We start from the raw sequence: 23,158 nt of genomic DNA, 5'->3' as shown, positions 1-23,158 counted from the left end.
TAAATACAAATTTATTTTCTATTCTGAAGTTGGTAGACTGTTGCTTCTTCCAAGTTCTGCGCTATTAAACATTTGTTCCCATAAATATTTTTGTCCATGTACCATACTATTTCAGCTGTCTTCTATATCTAGGAATGGAATTTCTGAGGAATAGCAACTATTTATATTCCTCTTTAGCAGAAACTAAACAAACATTTTTCAAAATGATTATACCATTTTATACTTCCATCAACAGTATCTGAGAGTTCCGTTTGGTTCATATCCTTGACAATTACCATAATACATTTTTTATCATATGAAAAATTACAGTGGATAAAAAGTAAAATAGCAAATAAAAAACATAGCAAAAATAGCAACAGAAATGGCAAAAATTATATTTTATAATGAAATAAAAAGCATCCCTACCAACAATTACATTGTTTATGCTCTCCATGCTTTTGATTGTCAGTTATCTGGTGCTACTTAAATTTCTGCTATGACTATACTGTTTATATAAAACATTTTGCCATTTACTTATCTATTTATTTCAGTTTATTTATAACCAAAGTATCAAATTATGTATTGTTTGAATCTGTACACTATTGTAAGAAAGAGTGCTAACCGGATATTACTGTTTTAGACAAACTATTTATAACAGTACTCTTAGCAACTACATTGATTTCCCCAGGAAATACAAATAGTATGCTAGAATTGTTTTTTATTGCACCAACCATAGACCATATCTTTTTTCTTCTACTTTTATGAGATGAGGACAGTAGTGCTCCCACATGTCCTCCTCATCCTCCTTAATCAATTGTATCTCTCACCCTCTCTAATTTATACCTACAACTTGCATTTTTCTCTGCTGACCAGATTTACATTCCATTACTTAATCAGCATTAATCCTTATAACTCATATACATTGATTCAATCTACATATTTTTTAGTGAACACTAAAACAGTATATTATGTTTATATTTCCTTCACAATAGAGAAAATATCAGGGCCATGTACAACTCAAAGAGAATATTATCATAGTCATGGCTGAATGAATTTCCTATATTCATTTCACCACATCCTCATGTTTTCAAAGGAATTAATCACCCCACTTATTTTTCAAGGAAGTTAATCATCATATTTAGTTTTTTATGAGAAGCACTTGCTTTTTAAATTTTAATTCCAGTGTAATTAACATGAAATGTTATATTAGTTTCAGCTGTACAATATAGAGATTCAACAATTTTATTGATTACTCAGTGCTAATCACCATCAGTATACTCTTAATCCCCTTCACCTATTTCACCCATCTTCCCACTCACTTCCCTTCTAGTAACCATTGGTTTGTTGTCTATATTTAAGAGTCTGGGGTTTTTTTTTTTGTCCTTTTTTTTTTTTTTTCTTTGTTCGTTTTGTTTCTTAAATTTCACATATGGGTGATATACGGTATTCGTCTTTCTCTGAATTATTTAGAGATCCTGGATCTGGATCCTCTAGACCAACCATGCTGCTGCAAATGGTAAGATTTCATTCTTTTCTATGGTGGAGTAATATTCCATTGTATACATACACCACTTCTTTATCTTTCATCTGTCAGTGGACAATTGGTTTGCTTCCATAATTTGGCAATTGTATATAAAGCTGCAATAAACATAGGGGTGCATATATCTTTTTAAATAGGTGTTTTTGTATATTTTTGGTAAATACCAGTAGTGGAATTACTGGATCATATGTCAATTTTATTTTTAATTTTTTGAGGAACCTCCATACACTTTCACAGTGGATGCACCAGTTTATATTCCCACCAATGGTGCATGAGAGTTCCTTTGTCTCCACATCCTTGCCACACTTACTTTTCTTGAGGTTTTGATTTTAGCCATTCTGACCAGTATGAGGTAATATTTCATTGTGGTTTTGGTTTTCATTTGCCTGATGATGAGTGATGTCGAGCATTTTTTCATATGTCTGTTGGCCACCTGGATGTCTTCTTTGGAGAAATGTTTGTTGTAGTCTTCTGCCCATTTTTAAATTGGATTATTTGGTTGTTGGGTGTAGAATTATGTAAGTTCTTTACATATTTTGAATCCTAACACCCTACTGAATATGTCATTTGCAAATATCCTCTCCCATTGAGCAGGTTGTCTTCTTGTTTTGTTGATTGTTTCCTTGGCTGTGTAGAAGCTTTTTATTTTGATATAGTCCCAATAGTTTATTTTTACTTTTATTTCATTGCCTTAGGAAATATATCTAGAAAAAATGTTGCTATGGCCTATAGAAATTAGTGCCTGTGTTCTCTTCTAGGATTTTAATGGCTTCGGGTCTCACATTTAACTCTTTCTTTAATCCAGTTTGAGTTCAATTTTCTGTACAGTGAAAGAAAAGTGGTAGTGGTCTAGTTTCATTCTTTTACATGCAGCTGTCTAGTTTTCCCATCACTATTTGTTGAACAGACTGTCTTTTCCCATTATACATTCTTGCCTCCAATATCAAAGATTACTTAACCATATAATCATTGATTAGCTTCTGGGCTCTCTATTCTATTCTGTTGATCTACATGTGTATTTTTTGCCACTATGATATTGTTTTGATTACTACAGGTTTGTAGTATATCTTAAAATCTGGGATTGTGATACCTCAAGTTTTGTTTTGTTTTGTTTTGTTTTGTTTTTTTCCAAGATTCCTTTGGCTATTCGAGGTCTTTTGTAGTTCCATAGAAACTTTAGGATTGTTTGTCCTAGTGCTGTGAAAAATGATTTTGGTATTTTGATACACATTACATTAAATCTGTAGATTGCTTTGGTTATATGGACATTTTAATAATATTTGTTCTTCTAATCCATGAGCATTTAACATCTTTCCATTTGTTTGTGTCATCTTCAATGTCTTTCATCAATGTCTTATAGTTTCAGAATACAAGTTTTTCATCTCCTTAATTAAGTTTATTCCCAGGTATTTTATTACTTTTGGTGCAGTTTTAAACGGGATTGTTTTCTGCTACTTAACTTTTAGCATATAGTAATGAAGAAAACTTACTAAATTCATTTTTCAGTTCTAGCAGTTTTTCGGTAGAGTTTTTAGGGTTTCCTATATATAATATCATGTCATCTTCAAATAGTGAAAGTTTTACCTCCTGCTTACCAATTTGGATGCTTTTATTTCTTTTTGCTTTCTGATTGCCATGGCTAGGGTTTCTAGTACTATGTTGAATAAAAGTGCTGAGAGTGGACATCCTTGTCTTGTTCCTGATCTTATAGGAAAAGCTCTGTTTTATACCATTGCGTATGATGTTAACTGTGGGCTTTCCTTATAAGGCTTTTATTATGTTGAGGTATATTCCCTCTAACCCCATTTTATTGAAAGTTGTTATCATAAATGAATGTTGTACTTTGTCAAATGCTTTTTCTTCATCTATTGAAATAATTTTTTAACTTTTTTTCTTGATGTGATATACCACGATGATTCATTTGTGAACACTGAACCACTTTTGCTACCCAGGAATAAATCCCACTTGATCATGGTGAATGTCTTTTAATGTACTGTTGGATTTGGTTTGCTAATATCTTGTTGGGGATTATAGTATCTATGTTTGCTAGAGATGTTGACCTATAGTTCCCCCCCTCTCTGTAGTGTATTTATCTGGTTTTGGTTGTTGGGGTAATGCTGGCCTCATAGAATGAATTTGGGAGCTTTTCTTCCTCTTCTATTTTTTGTTAGGTTGAGAAGAATAGGTATTAACTCTTCTTTAAATGTTTGGCAAAATTCACCTTGTGAAGCCATCTGGCCCTGGACTTATGTTTGTTGGGAGTTTTTTGATTACTGATTCAATTTCATCACTAGTACTCAGTCTGTTCAAATTTTCTATTTCTTCCTGCTTCATTTTTGGAAGGTTATATGTTTCTAGAAATGTATTCATTTCTTCTAGGTTGTCCAACTTGTTGGCATGTAAGTTTTCATAATATTCTCTTACAATGCTTTGTATTTCTGTAGTGTCAGTTGTTAATCCTCCTTTTTATTCCCAATATTTTGTATCTGTGTCCTCTCTGTATCTCTGTCTGTCTTTGTCTCTGTCTCTCTCTCTTTGATGAGTTTGGCTAAAGGTTTATCAATTTCATTGATATTTTCAAAGAACTAGCTCCTGGTTTTATTTATCTATTCTAGTTGCGTTTTTAGTTTATATTTAATTTCTTTCTGCTCTAATCTCTAATATTTCCTTCCCTTTATTGGTTTTGAGTTTTGTTTTCTTATTTTCTTTTTTCTAGCTCTTTTAGGGCTAGAAAGATTGTTTATTTGAGATTTATGTTGTTTCTTAAGGTAGGCTTCTATTGCTATAAAACTTCCGTCTTAGAACAGCTTTTGCTGCATCCTAAAGATTTTGGACCATTGTGTTTTCATTTTCATTTGTCTCCATGTATTTTTTTTTAAATTTCCTGTTTGATTTCCGGTTGACCCACTCATTGTTTACTAGCATGTTATTTGACCTTCATGTATTTGCAGTCTTTCCAGATTTTTTCTTGTGGTAGATTTGTTTCATAGTGTTGTGGTTGGCAAAGATGCATGGTGTGACTTAAATCTTTTTTAATTTGTTGAGACTTGTCTTGTGGCCTAATATGTGATCTATTCTGGGGAATGCTCCATGTGCACTTGAAAAGAATGTGTATTCTGGTATTTAGGATGAAATGTTCTGAATATATCTGTTAGATCCATTTAGTCCAATGTGTTTTTCAAAGCCACTCTTATTGATTTTCTGTTTGCATGATCTATTCATTGATGTAAATGGGGTGTTAAAGTCCTCTACTATTATTAAATTACTATTGATTACTTTCTTCATGTTTGTTATTAGCTGCTTCATGTATTCAGGTGCTTCTCTGTTGGGTGCACAAATATTTACAATTGTTGTATCTTGTTAGGTTTTCTCTTTTCTGTTTATGAAGTGTCCTTTGTCTCTTGTTACAGTCTTTGTTTTAAACTCTATTTTGTGTGATATAAGCATTTTTACCTTATATATATATTTTTCACTTCCATTTGCTTGATAAGTGCTGTTCATCCTTTTGCTTTCAATCTGTATGTGTCTGTAGGTCTGAAATGAGTCTCTTGTAGGCAGTACGTAGATGAGTCTTGCTTTTTTATCCATTCCATCACCCTATGTCTTTTGATTGGAGCATGAATCAATTTATATTTAAAGTAATCATTCATAGGTATGTACTTATTGCCATTTTATTACTTGTTTTATAGTTGTTTTTGTAGTTCTTCTCTTTTTTTTTTCCCATCTCTTGCTCTCTTCCCTCATTGTTTGCTGGCTTTCTTTATTGATAAACTTGGATTCTCTTCTCTTTAGTTTTTGCATATCTATTACTGGTTTTCGATTTGCGGTTACCATTAGGTTTATATATAACATCTTTCTTTTTTTATTAAATTTTTTTAATGTTTATTTTTGACAGAGAGAGAGAGACAGAGCATGAGTGGGGGGAGGGGCAGAGAGAGAGGGAGACACAGAATCTGAAGCAGGCTCCAGACTCTGAGTGGTCAGCGCAGAGCCCGACATGGGGCTCGAACTCACAGACTGCGAGATCATGACCTGAGCCGAAGTTGGACACTCAACCGACTGAGCCACCCAGGCGCCCCTATATATAACATCTTATGCATATAGCAGTCTATATTAAATTGATGGTTTAAATTTGAACTCATTCTAAAAGCACTAAATTGTTACTCATTTCTTCCTACGTTTTAGGTATATAGTGTCATATTTTACATATCTTTAATTTGTGAATCCCCTGATTTTTATAGATATACTTAATTTTATTGCTTTTGTGCTTCCTACTTTTCTTACTCCTGCTTATGGTCTTTCCTTTCCACTCAAAGAATCCCTTTTAACATTTGTTGTAGGGCTGGTTTAGTGGTAATGAATTCCTTTAACATTTATTTGTCTGGGAAACTTTTCATCTCTCCTCCTACTCTGAATGATAGCCTTGCTGGATAGAGTATTCTTGGTTACAGTTTTTTTTTTTTTTTTTCAGCACTTTGAATGTATCATGCCATTCCCTTCTTCCCTGCAAAGTTCTGCTGAAAATCAGCTGATAGCATTATGGAGTTTCCCTTATATGTAAATGTTTTCCTTTCTCTTGCTACTTTTAAAATTATCTCTTTATCACTAGTTTTTGTCATTTTAATTACTATGTGTCTTAGTGTGGTCCTCCTTGGGTTAATCATGTTGGGGGCTCTCTACCTCTCAGCTATGGGTTTCTGTTTCCTTCCCCAGATTTGGGAAGTTTTCAGCTATTATTTCTTCAAATACATTTTTTGCCCCCTTTTCTCTGTCTTCTCCTTCTGGGATCCCTGTAATTTGAATGTTATTATGCTTGATAGTGTCACTGATTTCCCTTAATCTATTTTTATTTTTCACTATTCTTTTTTCTTTCTAGTACAGTCATTTTTTAAAATTTTTTTTTAACGTTTATTTATTTTTGAGACAGAGAGAGACAGAGCATGAACGGTGGAGGGTCAGAGAGAGGGAGACACAGAATCTGAAACAGGCTCCAGGCTCTGAGCTGTCAGCACAGAGCCCGACGCGGGGCTCGAACTCACGAACCGTGAGATCATGACCTGAGCTGAAGTCGGCTGCTTAACCAACTGAGCCACCCAGGCGCCCCTCTAGTATAGTCATTTGCAATGGCTCTCTTTGCCTATTGTCCCTGTGTTGTTAGCGGGCTAGTCTGGGGACACCTTGGGCTTTAGTTGGGTCAGACATGGCATTTTCCAGAGTTTCAGTAGGCACTGAACTGTAGGGAGCTCTCCCTGTGTTGTTCCCTGAATAGCATTTGTGGGTGGGTGGGTCTTGTAGTCAGACCAGATGTCTGCCCCAGCCCAGTGCTGTGGCCAAAGTGAAAGTTGTGTGTATTGTTTTCTTTCCCTCTCCTCTGGACAGGAGTCACTTTTGGGTGGTGCTGACCCTTGTTGGGGCTGCTTACACACACCCATGCTTCTGGTACCTCTTTAGATGAACTTCTCCCGAGGCCAGGTTGGAGTGGGCAGGTACAAAGGAGAATGTGGAGTTGGGGCACACTGTTAGCAAGCTAGGTGGAGAGTGTTCATGCTGCACTGGTTCCTGCAGGTGTCTGTGATTCTAAGCTGAGGAGCAGGGGAAGGAAATGGCAACTGCTAGCTCTTTGTTCTTGGAGTAATCTGCCAAAGATCCCTGCCTCTTCAGCACATGTGTTGAGATTAGTAAATAAATCTTCCCATGTACCTCGAGCATTTTTCAAACTGCTGCTTCAATGCTGTATCTCAGAAGGGCTCTTTGGTATACTGTCTCTTTAAGGGTGGAGACTCAGTTTCCTATCACTGTTCAGCTCTCCAAAGCCAAACCTGCTGATGTTTAAAGTTCCAGGTGTTAAGCCCCGCTGATTGTAAGGATTCCTAAAGTTAAGCCCTTCCTGCTTTCAAAGCAAGTATTCTGGAGACATCTTCCTGGTGTGGGTCCCCCATGCTTGGGGTGCCTAGGGTGGGGTTTACTCCTCTCCCCTCACCTTGCCTTGCAGCATCCCTCTCTCCTGTGGACAGTTCCACAGGTTAGTTTGGCTTCTCACGATTGCAACTCTGCTCTCCCTACCCTTTTCCATGTGGCCTCTTCTCTACAGTTAGCTGTGGAGTGTCTGTTCTACCAGTTTTGGGGGGTGTCTACCAATTTATTTATAGTGATAAGGGTGTTGGAAGAATAAAGAAGGCAATAGGAGGGAGATCTCCAGGAAAACATAAAGGAGAATTACTAAATTATGTTTGGATTTTGGAACAATAATTGTTACTTATTGACACATTTATTGGAGCAATTAAAAATATTAGCAATGAATGTATAAAGGCATGTAAATCGGATGAGGAATATTTCCATAATCGTAACATGTGAACTCTGTTAAATTTTTTATAGAACCATATTGCTTCTCCTTTTTCCCCCGAATTGTGTAGATACATATCATCCCATGGTGCTTCCCCTTCATTGTCCCCAGAATAAAATATTTATACATTAAAACATGATACTATTGCCATCATTTAAATGTGAACTCAGGAAATAGAGTAAATACTTTCAGTTGGCCAGTCTGCCATCCTGTACCGAAGTCTAACATTGCATTATAATTATCTAGTCACGTTCCTTTGTCTTGTACTAGATTGAGTTCTGAAAAAAAAAAAAGCAAATCTAATTTATCTTTGTATTAACAATGATGGCTCAATGCCTATGACTTTATTGAATTTTGATTATTTTATGTAATGTGCTGTGTACTAACCCTTTTTTCAATCCATTCATTTGAAACCTATGGCTCCTTCAACTCAGTCTTACATCTTGTATAGCTTCTTATCTTTGATTCATTAAAAACCTATTGTTATCATTCTTCACAGAACCTCATGAACAGTTTATTAAAAAAATGCTCTCTTGAGCTATATATACAATTTATTGAAATAGTCTATTTCTGTAATAGTATGTAGCCCAAATCATAAAATAAGGAAGGGTATAATATAAATCAACAGTGTTAGGATCACCTTTTAAATATATTCAACAAATTTCTGAAATAAGTTTGTAATGATAAATTGCTGGCTTCACAATGATCTATCATTTCATGCACTTGGTATGACTTTAGAGTTCTTACCCCAAATATTCTTGTAGTTCTAAGATTATGATCTTGTAATTTTTATTGGACAAGTTCTTTTTATAATCAATCTGAAATTATGTGGTTACATACTGGTGTTGATAATTATGGTGGCATATTAAAATAATTTCTATATTGATAAAATAGAGACATTTTAATTTCCTCATATAAATATAGTTGATGATCATGCAGTCATCTGCCTAAAATTCTAGCAGAGTAAGAGTCTGAATCAGAAAACAACTAAAATAACTTGGAGTAGTAGGCAATCTGACCCAACATTTACCAGGTCTGAATGAAAACCAAGGATTTTTTAGAAGGTACTTCAGAGCTCTCATTATCACTTTGACATGAGACATTAATGTCCAGACCATGAGATTTTATTAGTTTGAAAGACTGATTTTCCATCTAGGCACGATCAGTAATAGGCCAGACATAATCCAAAGATCATATTTTATATTGGCAAGCAAAGCCATCAGATGAGAGTTCTGTGAGTCTTACCAATTTAATGCCAATGTAAATGACACAGTGTAAACTCTATTTCATTCTATGTGCTAGAATCCATTAAGTTCAAGTGGGCAATAAAATCGTACTTTCAAACTCATCTATCCTTATGAATAATGACTACAAAGGAGCCCTTTTTTCCCCCTAAAACAATGCATCACAAGGCAATAAGCAAAATGATATTTACAAAAAGAAATGTTTTCTTCTTAGGAGAAAGAAGTCTATGAATTCAACCAGATTCATATTATATAATACTTCTGCTTTAAGGAAAAAAGTAAACTACAAATGTTTCTTAGGTATTACCTCAATTATGTAACTTATAACACATTTTGAAGACAGCAATTCCACAAGTAATACAAAATAGTTATAGAAGAATCATGCAGTAAGCTTAACTTCTCTCTGATGAAATACAATAAGCATGTATGCATATATGAAAGAACATTTCAGATAACTCAGACTGCAACTGGATTTCTGGTGATAGCTCACATTTTTGCCAACCTAAAAAATATATTAAATATAAAAATAATATGACAGTATTTAAATATTACTAAGTTAGCCACAATTTTTTAATGAAAATGGAAAACTACATCAAGGATGTGATGAAAGGGCATACTTCTTTGCTCTGAGCATAAGTATAAATTTTTTTTCAAAATTTGCATTCTTTCATGTTTTTATGCATTTCCATGTGCCCTATTTCTTCTGCCTTGCATAGAAGAAAACTCAAATAGACAGAACTTTTACTAACCAAAGGCTAATATTTTGTTTACAGAAGTTTATAGAAAGACAGAAAATCAGAAGTAAATAAATATCCCAGATAAACTTTGATTATTATAAGTGTTTCAAATAAAGTAAAACAGAATGACATAAAAAAAGTGTGTGTGTATGTATATATACACGTGCATGCACATGTGTGTATGCATACACAAAAATGCAAGAAGGAGAATTGGGTGGAGACAACTTTAGGTTGGATGGTCAGAGAAAATTTGTCTGTGATTTTCTTTGAGCTAGTTATTTAAAGATTTGGACACAGAGTACTCCGTGATGAATAGAAAGTAAGGTCACACCTACCAGAGATAATAATATTGTGTAATTCAAGGAAGAAAATAATTCGCCAGTGTAGCTGAAGCATAGTAAGTAGATTGGAGGGTGAATGATACATGATGAGGTTGAAATAGTATGTACAGGCTGTTTGGAAGCTATGGCCTATTGTCCAAAAAACAAGTGATGGTGTTTCTAATAACTGTAGTCCCTCCATAATCTTATTGCAAATATCACTCTTTCCAACTACCCTCCAATCTCCCATGTTTATCTTTCTTAAAACCTGAAGTCACCAATCCTATGGCCCTATTGGAATATTAAATTCATTGATCCTTAACATTTTTACTCTTTCTTTCTGACCTCTCATGTACTCAGTTTTTTCTTTGCCCAACTTAAATTCCAGGATTAATCATTCATTACAGTTATGTCCTTGGATGTAACATCAAATTCTTTACCTCTACTTGCTTTATTACACTCTTTTTGAAAACCCAATCCTGACTCAAATTTATCTATCTGCCTATACCATGCATGGTATCTGTGACTTAAGAACATAACAGTATTATACTAACAGGGTTCACTCTAAACATGTGACAATGAACCTGACAGGGTTCTGATGGTCTCAGACAATTGTATTTCTTTCCATTATATTGACCCTCTTAGTCTTCAAGATTCCACTTCACACTTGATACCACGACCCCAAGCCTCCAAAACTTCATTTCACTTATTTTTTCAATTGATAAAATTACTCTTATCTAACTGAAAAAAAACAGAAGTAGATAAATAGCTGGGAAAATGGCAGAGCTGGCAGCTCCATGGGCACATCCCTCCAGAGAACTGGTAAAAAAAAATCAAGCATATGATAAATGCAGAAAAAGTCAACTTAAAATGGTAGTAAAGCTATGTGGCATTTTTGCATGCCTTCCAACTCCACCCCAGCCCCAAGATCAATGGTGGTCTTGAAGACAGCAACCTATGTTCCCAATGTGGGACCCTCGTCCCTGTTCTGAAGGGAGAAGAGCAAAACTTACTTCAAATAAGTGTGCATGTCTGCTCTAGCATGGGTCTACATAAAGTATTGGCACAGGTGCTTGTCTTTATTTTACATAAATCAGAAGTCACTCATGGCATAAAAGCAAAGGACATTTCTTGAAAATGTTGTAAGGTGGAAAGAAAAATATCCAGGAACTAGGGACAAAGGTTATGGTTGAGGCATACAACAGAGTATTGAAAGTATGGGATGAAAGATGAAGAAAAGAGTTTCCTAGAAAAATTAGGGCATTCCAAAGTAACTGTGTATATTATATACTGAGGAATTTAGAAAGCCACACACAAGACCAGACCAGCACACATGAACAGAAAAGAGCTAAGAATACCCTAAACTTTCATCTTTGGCTAATCTCTAGGTTCAGCGTGAGTAGAAAGAGAAGGCTAAGGCAGAGTTATAGATAATCAGGCTCCTATCATCTATCTATGTATCTATGTATATATGTATCTATCTATTATCTTTTGGCTCCTGGCATTGAAGCTAATCACTGTCAAGATTCAACTAGTGAACTGAATACAAGTTGGACTACAACTTGGAACACAAGTTTGTCATGTATGTTTAGAAAACACACATGACAAAGAATACAGACTTTACAAAAATAGCTTAGAAAATTCAGTAAACAAACATCTACAGCCTACATTAAGCAACAAAAACAAGTCTAGGAGGGTTGGAGGCAAGACACTTATTTCTAAAGTTACCACATTATGATATTCAAAATAGCTAGTTTTCAACAACAACAACAAAATTATGAAGTATACAAAGGAACAAGAGTATGGTCCATTTACAGAAGAAATTTAAAAAAAAAAAAGGCTGTCCCTGAGGAAGCACAATTATTGGACTTAATAGACGAAGATTTCAATTTAACTGAGTTGAAAATACTCAAAGAAGTAAAGGAAACTACTGACAAGGAGCTGAAAGAAACCAGAGAATGATGTATGAATAAATAGAGAGTACCAATAAAGAGGGTGAAGTTATAAAAGGAACCAAACAGAACCAAGCTAAGAAGTACAGTAACTAAAAAAAAAAAAAAAAAAAAAAAAAAAAAAAAATATAGTATATTTGAGCAGGCAGAAGAATCTGTCAACTTTAAAACAGTAGATCAGGGGCACCTGGGTGGCTCGGTTGGTTAAGCGTCCGACTTCGGCTCAGGTCATCATCTCACTGTCCCTGAGTTTGAGCCCCGTGTCGGGCTCTGTGCTGACAGCTCAGAGCCTGGATCCTGTTTTAGATTCTGTGTCTCCCTCTCTCTCTGCCCCTCCCCTGTTCATGCTCTGTCTCTCTCTGTCTCAAAAATGAATAAACGTTAAAAAAAATTTAAAACAGTAGATCAATCGAAATTATCCAGTCTGAGGAGCAGAAAGGGGGAGAAAAAGAATGAAGAAAAATGAACAGAGCTTAAGAGGCCTATGGACACCTTTAACATACTAACATATACATATTGGAAATCTCAAAAAGGAGAAGAAAGAGGGGGTGGGTAATATATGAAGATATTTTATTTATTTACTGGATGATGTATAGGTATCTATCAATATCAAATGAGTTTCATAAAATAATAATGCCTAGAAAGGAATTATTATTAGTACTCCTATTCATTGCCCTGTGTTATATTTTTAGCCCTGCGGAGGCTAAGTGTGTATTAGGATATTCTTTAAATTATTTTTTTTAATGTTTATTCACTTTTTGAGAGAGAGAGAGAGACAGACAGAGTGTGAGTGGAGGAGGGCCAGAGAAAGAGGGAGACACAGAAACCGAAGCAGGCTCCAGACTCTTAGCTGTCAGCACAGAGCCCGATGTGAGGCTCGAACTCACAAACGATGAGATCATGACCTGAGCCGAAGTCCAATGCCCAACCGACTGAGCCACCCAACCGCCCCGGGACATTTTTAGATTTAGAAGACTAGCAAATATAAACACCATCAATGTCATGTTGAAGTGACTATAATAATGAAAACCATTAACCCAGAATTAAAATTTACTTATGATATAGTATGTCTTAGATGACCAGTACCTTAAAATAAATTTTAAAAAGCACCATGGTTTGGGGTGTTCAGGTGGCTCAGTCGATTGAGCCTCTCTGACTCTTGATTTTGGCTCAGGTCATGGTCCCAGAGTTGTGACATCAACTCCTACATCGGGTTCCATGCTTAGCGTGGAGCCTGCTTAAGATTCTCTCTCTCTCCCTCTGCCTCTCTCCTCTGCTTCTGCCCTCTCTCTAAAATAAAAAAAATAAATAATAATGAAACATGAAAATGTAAATTAAAAAAAAACACCACAGTTCATTTTTTGTCTTGTATCATATTTTGTGGCTGAAAAAAAAAAAGCTCCAATGATAAGATGGAATAAGATGATGACATCACCTTCCCAGGTGAAAAGCTTAATAAAATACCTCTTTCTTTGGAGTATGAAAATATTCTAGTCAACTGCTGGGTTTTTTTAGTTTCAATCTTTCTAAACATTTTTATCTTTTCATTCATTCAGGCATGCACACCACAAGCATTTCCTGAACTCTTATATCCACCACTATGCTAGGCACTGTAAATGAAAAGCCTTAAAATAAAAGGAAATTTCAAGCAAGAGAAAAATGAGTACACGAATGCATAATTGAATGTAATGTACTAGGCATTATGATAGAAGAGTTTGCAAATTTCTGCTCTGTGAGTTTGTAGACATCCCTAACTAAGCCAGTTAGGTTCAGGAGTTGCTTCCTACTGGAAACTAGAAACTGAAATGTTCTCCTTAGTATGTACGGCACACTCATGAGCAATACGTATTTATTGACCGAGTTTTGGTAATTTCATGCTATCATCCACAGCATCAATATTTATTACACTAGGTTGTAGGTGGAGGTGTAAGAAATTAGGCTGAATCTTTACCATCCCCTGGGCATTCCCTGAAAATTTGTTTTCTATAAAATTCTGCTGTCAGTTTTTTATCTTTTTATTTGAGATTTAAAATCTGAGAGTGAATGTAGAAAACTCCAAGCAACTTAAAAGTGTAATTAGTTGTGTTATCAAGTAATATAAAATAAAAGCATTTTAAAATAGTTTCATTTTAAAAATACCAACATCTATAATACATTTAGAATTGTTTTTAATTTTACAAGCTTTGGGGCTTTTTTCCCAAAAGCTTTTAGATTTGACATTTCCAATTATGCATTAAAATATTTCAAAACATATTAAAATTTCTTTAAAAGGCTCTTATATGTAGTTTACATTTAAAGGAATTGTGATTTTTCTTTTGCATAGTCAAGTATTTACAAGAAAGAAAATCACCTCTTCAGGTAGTTCAACAGTGTGTACTGATCTAGAAATATTATGGAATCATCAAGATACCCATTTGAAGGTTGTTTAAATACCAATTTTTACAGAACTGTCAGTTTATGTATTACTTTGTGATATATGTGATTATTTGTGGTTTTTCATTTGTGTGTATACCTGAGTGCTGACAGATAAAGAGAGCATTTCAGAAGATTTAGATTACTTCCTCTCAGATATAAGGTCTATCTGCGCCCTAATATAAACATAGATGGACGGCCAGTTGGCTCAGGAAAACAAATCGGAATCTGCCATTGCTGTAAGCCTGGACTTGTCTGAGAATGGTTCTGAATTGAGTACCTGTAAAAGAGAGGATAATATCCAATGTGGAGGGAAACTGTGAATTAGAAAGGGTTATTGTTGATATGCTATTGATGTATGTTTCTTCCTTTGGAACTAGGTAGAACTTAATATTGAGTAATAGAAAAGGAGAAAAAAATAAATTGAAAGAGTGTTTTTCAAATATGTATTACTGCAACTTTTGGAAATTAAGACAAAAATGGCAGTTTCATCTGAAAATGTATTTCCTAATAACCTTCTTTTTCTTTAAAAATATTAAATACCTGGGGCACCTGGGTGGCTCAGTTGGTTAAGCATCCAACTTCGGCTCAGGGCATAATCTTGAGGTTTGTGAGTTCGAGCCCCTTATCAGGTTACAGGCTGACAATACAGAGGCTGCTTGGGATTCTCTCTCTCTCTCTCTCTCTCTCTCTCTCTCTCTCCCTCCCTCCCTCTCTCTCTCCCTCCCTTCCTCTCTCCCTCCCTCCCTCTTTATCCCTCCCCCGCGTGTGCTATAAATAAATAAATAAATAAATAAATAAATAAATAAACAAACTTAAAAAATATGAAATACCTAATTTGTATACATGTAAATACTTGCCAAAAAATCACCTGCTTATATAAATGTCTCCCTATGCTGCTTATAGGACTCTGGGCTGGGAAGGAAGACCAGAAAAAAAGAAGTAGATACAAATTGTACCCTCAGAAGGCTTGCAATCTGGGAGGGAAGGCACAAGCACACAAAGTATGGACGTACAAAATGAAAGCGAGAACGACCAGCAAGTTTTGGATGAAGTTCCTTGAGTGAGACTTAAAGTCTTACATAGCAGTTATATGTGCTTCAGGTTAAAAGCCTCTCCTCCGTCACTGTATGTTGAACTACATTCATGTTTACCAAATTTTGGTAATGCACTATTAATCTTTTTAGCCTTGTATATTTATACATAAATAAAATTATATAGTACTAATGCTAGTAAGGTCCTCACATGCAAAACAATCTCTTATGACTTTTAAAATATATATATATTCTTTCTTTTCAGAAGTCTATTCCCAGGATAAAGTCACTCTGTTCCCAAGTCACTCTGATCCCATAATACTGTTGGATCTAATTCTAATTATTTTTCAGAATTCGGTGTAGACATTGTATCTTCTGGGACGTCTGTTCTCATTCCTCAAGACTGGATTAAATTCCACCTATGCTCACATAACACCCTATATTTGTCCATATAATAACACCTATGTTCTACCATGGTTGCTTATTTATTTGTCTGTCAAATACCACTGGATAATAAGCTTTTTCTTGGCAGAAACTATTTTCTGTTCATTAAAGAATATTTAGTGCGTAGCACAGTTCCTGACACATAATAAGTGCTCAATAAATAATTTTTAAATAACAGGAACTTTCCAATTATTTACATGGACATGTATATAAGACATACAAACCCCTGACTATTCAAATATTTGTGAGTACTGCACACCTTATGTACCTGAAAATAAGGTTAACACCTGTGCTCAGAGACTCCGTGTAAATGAAGGGTTGTACTCAGGATTTTCAGTATAAGCATTTTTGTGGTATTGTAAGTTGGTTTTAAAATAGGAGTTTACTCTTCTTACAAGTTTAGGAAAATAAAATTTTATTTAAGATATTTCTGGTGATGGTTTTATTAATAGAAAAAGATATTTTAAAAATTGAAAGATTTCTCTATAGGTTATATGCATATGTTTTTTAGCTGAGCCACTTAATATGCATCAGAAAACCAACAATGCATCAGGAAGTGAGAGAAAAACCAACGATGGAAGGATCTAGTACACACAAGTTTCAGGTTGTTCAGATTTTCCAGACAGATTAGGAGGGCACAATGGAAGGGCACAACTTTAACACAAAGAAAGGAAACAGTCTTTATAAACATTCCATTAATGCCTTAGAGCTTTCACTAATAAGAATTTTCTGAAAAAAAGAAAGTCAAGATTTTGACTGGAGGGGATTTTAAAATCAGAAAGATGTTGAATTATTAATGAGCCAAACTGGTCTTTTTCATTTTCTTTCCTAATCCAAGAAATCTTCAGGGTAGCTGTTTGAAGGATTTTTTTTTTTCCATCTCCTGCTTTAGGCATTCATAAATATACTTGAAAACACTATCTCAGATACCACCCAATCAAATGATCAAGGTCACTTAGGAGACTAAATTAAACTTCTAATACATATTCACTGTTGTCATTTCAGCACATTTTAGATGAGGCCGTGGAAGTGCTTGCTTTGAATGTCATCCCTGCTAGCTCTCTAATGGTTTGTCCGCCAGTTTATTGCACATCAGATTTCAGAGCCTTGCTGAATGAAATGAAGCCATCTTGCTCAAAGTGATTTTCCTTCATACTATATTAATTCTTTAAGATAGCACATCAAAGATTTATTTTAAATTATAGTGTAATTAGTTAAGCTCTTGAGTCACACAATCACTTGAAATAAAACCCCATTCCCACTGTTCCATTTACTGGAGGGAAAGCTCTGGCAGGGATTACACCAAAGCACAGCTTGTTGACAACATATGCAAATTAGGAAGACATAGTTTGGTTTAAATGTCTGTGAAAGCAGGCATCAACATCTGTGGGAATGATTTTCAAAACTGCAATGGCATAGAAATCATTGCAAGTGGTTATGCAGTTACAAATAGATGCCTGGCAGTAGTCCAGAAATAAAGATTCTTTTTTTTTTTCTCTTTCCAGATAAGAAGAGTCTAAATCATTTTCTGGCTTGGAATTAAGTGCCAATGATAGATTCATTATTAATTTTTAAATCTGATAAATACAGGTTCCACCTCCTTTACCTTCTTTTCCACATCCTCCTGGAAATAGTTATACAGAGCAATGAAATAGGAAAATAGCAATACTATAGTAAATAATGAGAGGCACAATGGCTAAGTAATCTACAACCTAGCTTAACTGAGGGTTGTTGTAACATGCTTTCTCAATTGTGAAATGTCACCTTTTCAAAAATGAGAGTCTCTTTAACTTAACTACTCATTCAAATAACTATAAGTAATCTTTTCCTTTGCAAAGTACATGCATTTTCAATTCTGAAAAGCATTAAATGTGCAGTTAGGTAATAAATGTAATATCTAATCAGATGAATTAGAGTCAAGAACTAATGGAGTCTTTTTTACCCGTTCTATTTTTACAAGCAAATTTGTTGGACCTGACCCAAACTACATCACCGATATCGTAGCCACATTCTCCGTTCTATTTCTTGCTATTTTCTTCTTATTTTATGAAATATTGATCTATTATAAGGTTTGTATCATGTGTATAAGATTAAAAACCAGTACACGCTAATGTGCAACATACACGTTAGTGTATAACACATCATCCATTTTAAGAGATTAAATATTACCGGGGCGCCTGGGTGGCCCAGTCGGTTAAGCGTCCGACTTCAGCCAGGTCACGATCTTGTGGTCCCTGAGTTCGAGCCCCGCGTCCGGCTCTGTGCTGACAGCTCAGAGCCTGGAGCCTGTTTCAGATTCTGTGTCTCCCTCTCTCTCTGCCCCTCCCCCCGTTCATGCTCTGTCTCTCTCTGTCCCAAAAATAAATAAACGTTGAAAAAAAAATTAAAAAAAAAAGAGATTAAATATTACCAACACTCTTTTAAGCTTTTTCTCTTTTGTATCTTCTTTATTTCAACCATATATAACCACTGCCACGATATTTCAGTTATTTCATTTATAGCTTTACCTCATACATATTATGAAAGTCTAAATCAATATGTTTAATTTCCCAGTCTTGAATATTTTATAAATTGTAACATAGGAAGACATTTCCCTGCTATTAGCTTTTTCTCCCCAATGTTGTTTGTATCTGTATTTGTGGTTCATTCATTTTCATTGTTGTATAACGTTACAGTTGTATAAATGTGCTACAATTTATTTATTCATCATTCATTTGGATTGTTTGTGATTTTTGCTTTCTTTCAATAGCAAATAAATCCAATATGTAAAAAGCATCAAATTTATCTTCAAAATGTAATTCTATGTTCCTCTTGCATCATTTCTTTAAACTTCATTCAATGTGGGTAAACTCAAGTCAAAATGTGTCTTGAGTTAATGTTCAAATATCTCCCATTCCTCTGCCTGGAAACAAATTTGTAAATTAAAAATACTTCCTTCTTTCGGTTCTGAACTCTGAAGTTGTTTCTCTACTCCTGGCAGTCAAGACTTTCTAAGACTTTTTGAGGAAAATTGCTTACTTCTTATTATCTCCCTCAGGAAACATGTAGATTTTATTTTCTTCTTCTCTGCTAATTCTGATAATCTTCCCTTTTTCACTTTCCATCTTTGAAAAAGCTGTTGACATCTCTTGACATCAGCTGCTAGTCTGCCCTCTTCCATTTTCTTTGCCTTTAAAGGTAAGTATATATTTTTTATTCCTTTCTTGAATTTTTAAATAAAATTTCAGAAAAGGATGGGGATAAACATCTGTGGCCAAACTCTGATGCTTAACTGAAAATATCACTTTTTCTATCCTCTGGAATTCTCAAATTTTCTTTCTCAAATTTCTCAAACTTTCCACCATTGGCTACTACTCTCATTTTCTATCATTCTTTTTTGTATTCCTTTTTTTAAATGTATACTTTCTGCTATTTTAAAGGAGGCTTATAATGTATTTGGTCAACCTAACACTCTATTTGACCTTTCAAAATACCTGCTTTAAGAATAATTTTATTTTTGGGGCGCCTGAGTGGCTCAGTCGGTTAAGAATCTGACTTTGTCTCAGGTCATGATCTCAGGGTTCATGAGTTTGAGCACTGTGTCAGGCTCTGTTCTGACAGCTGAGAGCCTGGAGCCTGCTTCCGATTCTGTGTCTCCCTCTCTCTCTGCCCCTCCCCCGTTCATGCTCTGTCTCTCTCTGTCCCAAAAATAAATAAAAACGTTGAAAAAAAAATTAAAAAAAAAAAAGAAGTCACATGTGGAAAACTGGCTCTTTGCGGTAAGTCACTTGTAGGAACACAAAGTGTGGGGAGATTTCTTCATGGTAGCTGTTTTATGGGAGCACAGGGCTCAGGTAAAGTTTAACATTGTCTTGGGAATCACTGAGCAGACAGTCCTCTACAGGACTTGGCACAACCCAAATCCACAGAATATGTTTATGAAGGTCTGGCCCCCTCACCTCAATTTAAGGCAACTTTGAAGAGTCTTCCTAACTTCAGAACTCCCACAGGGTTGCTAAGGTCACCACCTAAGCTACATGGTGCTTCAACTTCAGCTGGTGTTCTATCTTGTTTTCTCCCATTCCAATGACAGATGTTGATCCCTCCCTTCCTTTCCGATAGGTGCTGATCCACTGAGCTCTCCCTAATAAATTACCTGCACACTAATCCTGTCACAGAGTCGGCTAGCTGGGAATGCAACCTAGGGCAATGGAAAAACATGCTGTTCTCTTCAAGTCAAGTAATATGTATAATAATTTTTCTCAAAATTTATATTTTGTAATATATTTCAATATATTTTAATAGAGAAACAGATTTTCTTGTTTAATTTGAATCTCAAGGAATATGAGTTATGCTGGTCTTACTTTTTTTCTTATTCTTAATTTGCAGAGAACTGTAATAGAGACATTAGCAATTCAGAGTCAAGTTAAAAGTTGTCCCATTGATTGAAACTTGCTCTAATTTAAAAGCAAAGTCTCTAGAAAGAAAATAATCCCCCCTCCCCCCTTTAGGCACTGGAATTGCATCAAATACATTTTCAAGAACGTACATGAGGACTGGGTGTTAACATTTTTAGTATAGAGAAAATAAGTTCCCAGTTATAATAAGTTGTACAAAGGAACTCACAGTTAATAGTCATGATTTCCACAACATGTTTAAAATAATCTGTATGTTTATTGTTTGTTTTTTTTTCAATTATATGACTTTATGACTTCTGTTTGAAATAGAACTAGTTTGTTTTAAACTGACAATAAACCTCATAATTCAGTACCTTTGTTCATTCTCCAAGAGTTTTCTGGGTTCTCACTCAAAATAATATCTATTAATTCAGTGGCAGATTTTGAGTAAGTACTACATGTCTGATAGTGTATCTAATTTCCTGTGATCCTAAAATCGGATAGTATTTGTTACAAGTGTTTTTGAAGCTTATAATACTACAAAAACACATGATTACTGGCTCTTCACTAATCAAATTAATAATTTATAGAACACTGTCTCATGATATGCTTTTTACTAAAAGATCTTAGAATCTTACAAAATCAGGCAAATAATGATTTGTGTGCCATTTTTATGTGAATTATTCAGTATCTTCTTGAAAGAATTCATAATTCTTTTATACAAGAAAAAAAGAAAATATATATCTGAAAAAAATAAAGGGAAATGGTTGTAATAGCTCCAGTTTACTTAGTACCTGATTGATGTCTGTTACTGTTCTTTACCAATGACTCAATCCAAAGCATTTTACACTCTTCCGTACTATAAAATAGTCATCAATATCCAGTTAAAAATCCAGGAATAAAGTCATTTTGTATTTCTTTTGAAATCCACTTAAAATAACAAAAATAATGATGAAATGAAAATAAAAAAATATAGTCTTCAATGAAAGAAGAAAAGGACTAATAGCTGAAAACACAAACTAACCAAAACTATCTAAAAAATAAAGCAAAATCTGGGCCAAATGGAGGGAAAAACCCACAATGGATATGTATCTGTATCTGTATACTGATTTCCATATTTATATGCAGAGCTCTATTATCTATCATCTATCAGTCTCTCTCTATCATCTACCTATCTACATTCCCATTTTCCCTTTTTGTGAGGATAGATACAGAGATAAATATGATTAGGGACAGATATGAATATGGATTTAGATGCCACCTTATAGGATACAGACTTCTATACAAGTAGTTTCAGTAGTCATAAAGGAACTACTCTTTAGTTAGAGATGTCTAGAGAGTGGGACCAGGTCGGGGAAGATGTTAAAACATCATTTTTTTTTTTTTTAGTTTATTTATTTATTTTGAGAGAGAGAGAAAGAGAGGGAGAAAGAGGGAGAAAGAGACAGAGAAAGAGAGAGAGAGGAGGGGCAGAGAGAGATGGAGACAGAGAAAATCCCAAGCAGGCTCCACATTGCCAGCGCAGTGCACAACATGGGGCTAAAACTTAGGAACCTGAGCAGAAAGCAAAAGTCAGATGTTTAACCCACTGAACCACCCAGGCACCCCAAAACATCATTTTATTTTCTTTTTAATTTTTTTTTCAACGTTTATTTATTTTTTGGGACAGAGAGACAGAGCATGAATGGGGGAGGGGCAGAGAGAGAGGGAGACACAGAATCGGAAACAGGCTCCAGGCTCTGAGCCATCAGCCCAGAGCCCGACGCGGGGCTCGAACTCACGGACCGCGAGATCGTGACCTGGCTGAAGTCGGATGCTTAACCGACTGCGCCACCCAGGCGCCCCAAAACATCATTTTAAAAGTCTACTTGCAGAGGGTAAGAAAGCAGGAAAGGGAGCTATGCTAATCTCCCTGAGGCTTCATGATTTGCTAGAAGGACTTAACAGGACTCAAAAAAGCTGCCATATCACAGTTACCATTTATATAATGAATGACTACATATCAAAATCAGTAAAGGAAAAGAGTACATTATGTGAGGTCCAGGAGAAACCAGACTCAAGCTTCCAGCTGTCCCCTCCCAGTGGAGTCGCCTGGGGACATGCTGAATTCTCCCAGCAATAATGTGTGATGATATTTCTAAAATGTTGCCAGCCAGGAAAGTTGGCCTCATAAATTACATTGTTAGGATAAATTTGTCTGATCAAACTGGTCAAACTTGAGCACGGACTAAGACCTCAGACATACAAAAATGCTCTGTTAGGCAGAATATTCCAAAGGTTAAGAAGCTACATCCCAGGAGTCAGCCAAGAGCCAGTCTTAAAGTCAGACAGTTTTTCTGGGATGCGTAAGATTTGAGCAACCCTGGCCTGCTGAATTAACCCTTTCCTGCTCTACCTACCCCCGCCCCCACTTGGTCCAGGCCCTAACAGAAAAAAAATGATCGTATTTTTCTCAGCATATACATTTAGTTCAGCATTTGTATAATAAATAAAGCAATATTATATGCATAGATAGCCTAAAATCAAGAGAAGTCAGTTCAGGGTACAGATAGATTTAAAAAGCCATTGTATACATTTTCACATTTTTGTACAAATTTGATTATTCATTTATTCACTTGGTCTGGTGTTATATCTACCTTGTGATAAACTTGACCAAACTTTTTAGCACAGAATTTTACTGATAGCTAGATAAACCCAATTTTTCCTCGGGCCAGACATTCCTATTGGTAATATTTCATGAAGAGCCTTTAACGTGATCTTCTAATATATTTGATAAC

Source organism: Herpailurus yagouaroundi, unplaced genomic scaffold (assembly GCF_014898765.1).
Source record: "Herpailurus yagouaroundi ecotype Mexico unplaced genomic scaffold, PumYag 77, whole genome shotgun sequence".
NCBI lineage: Eukaryota > Metazoa > Chordata > Mammalia > Carnivora > Felidae > Herpailurus > Herpailurus yagouaroundi.
Note: the sequence above shows the minus strand (reverse complement) of the source record.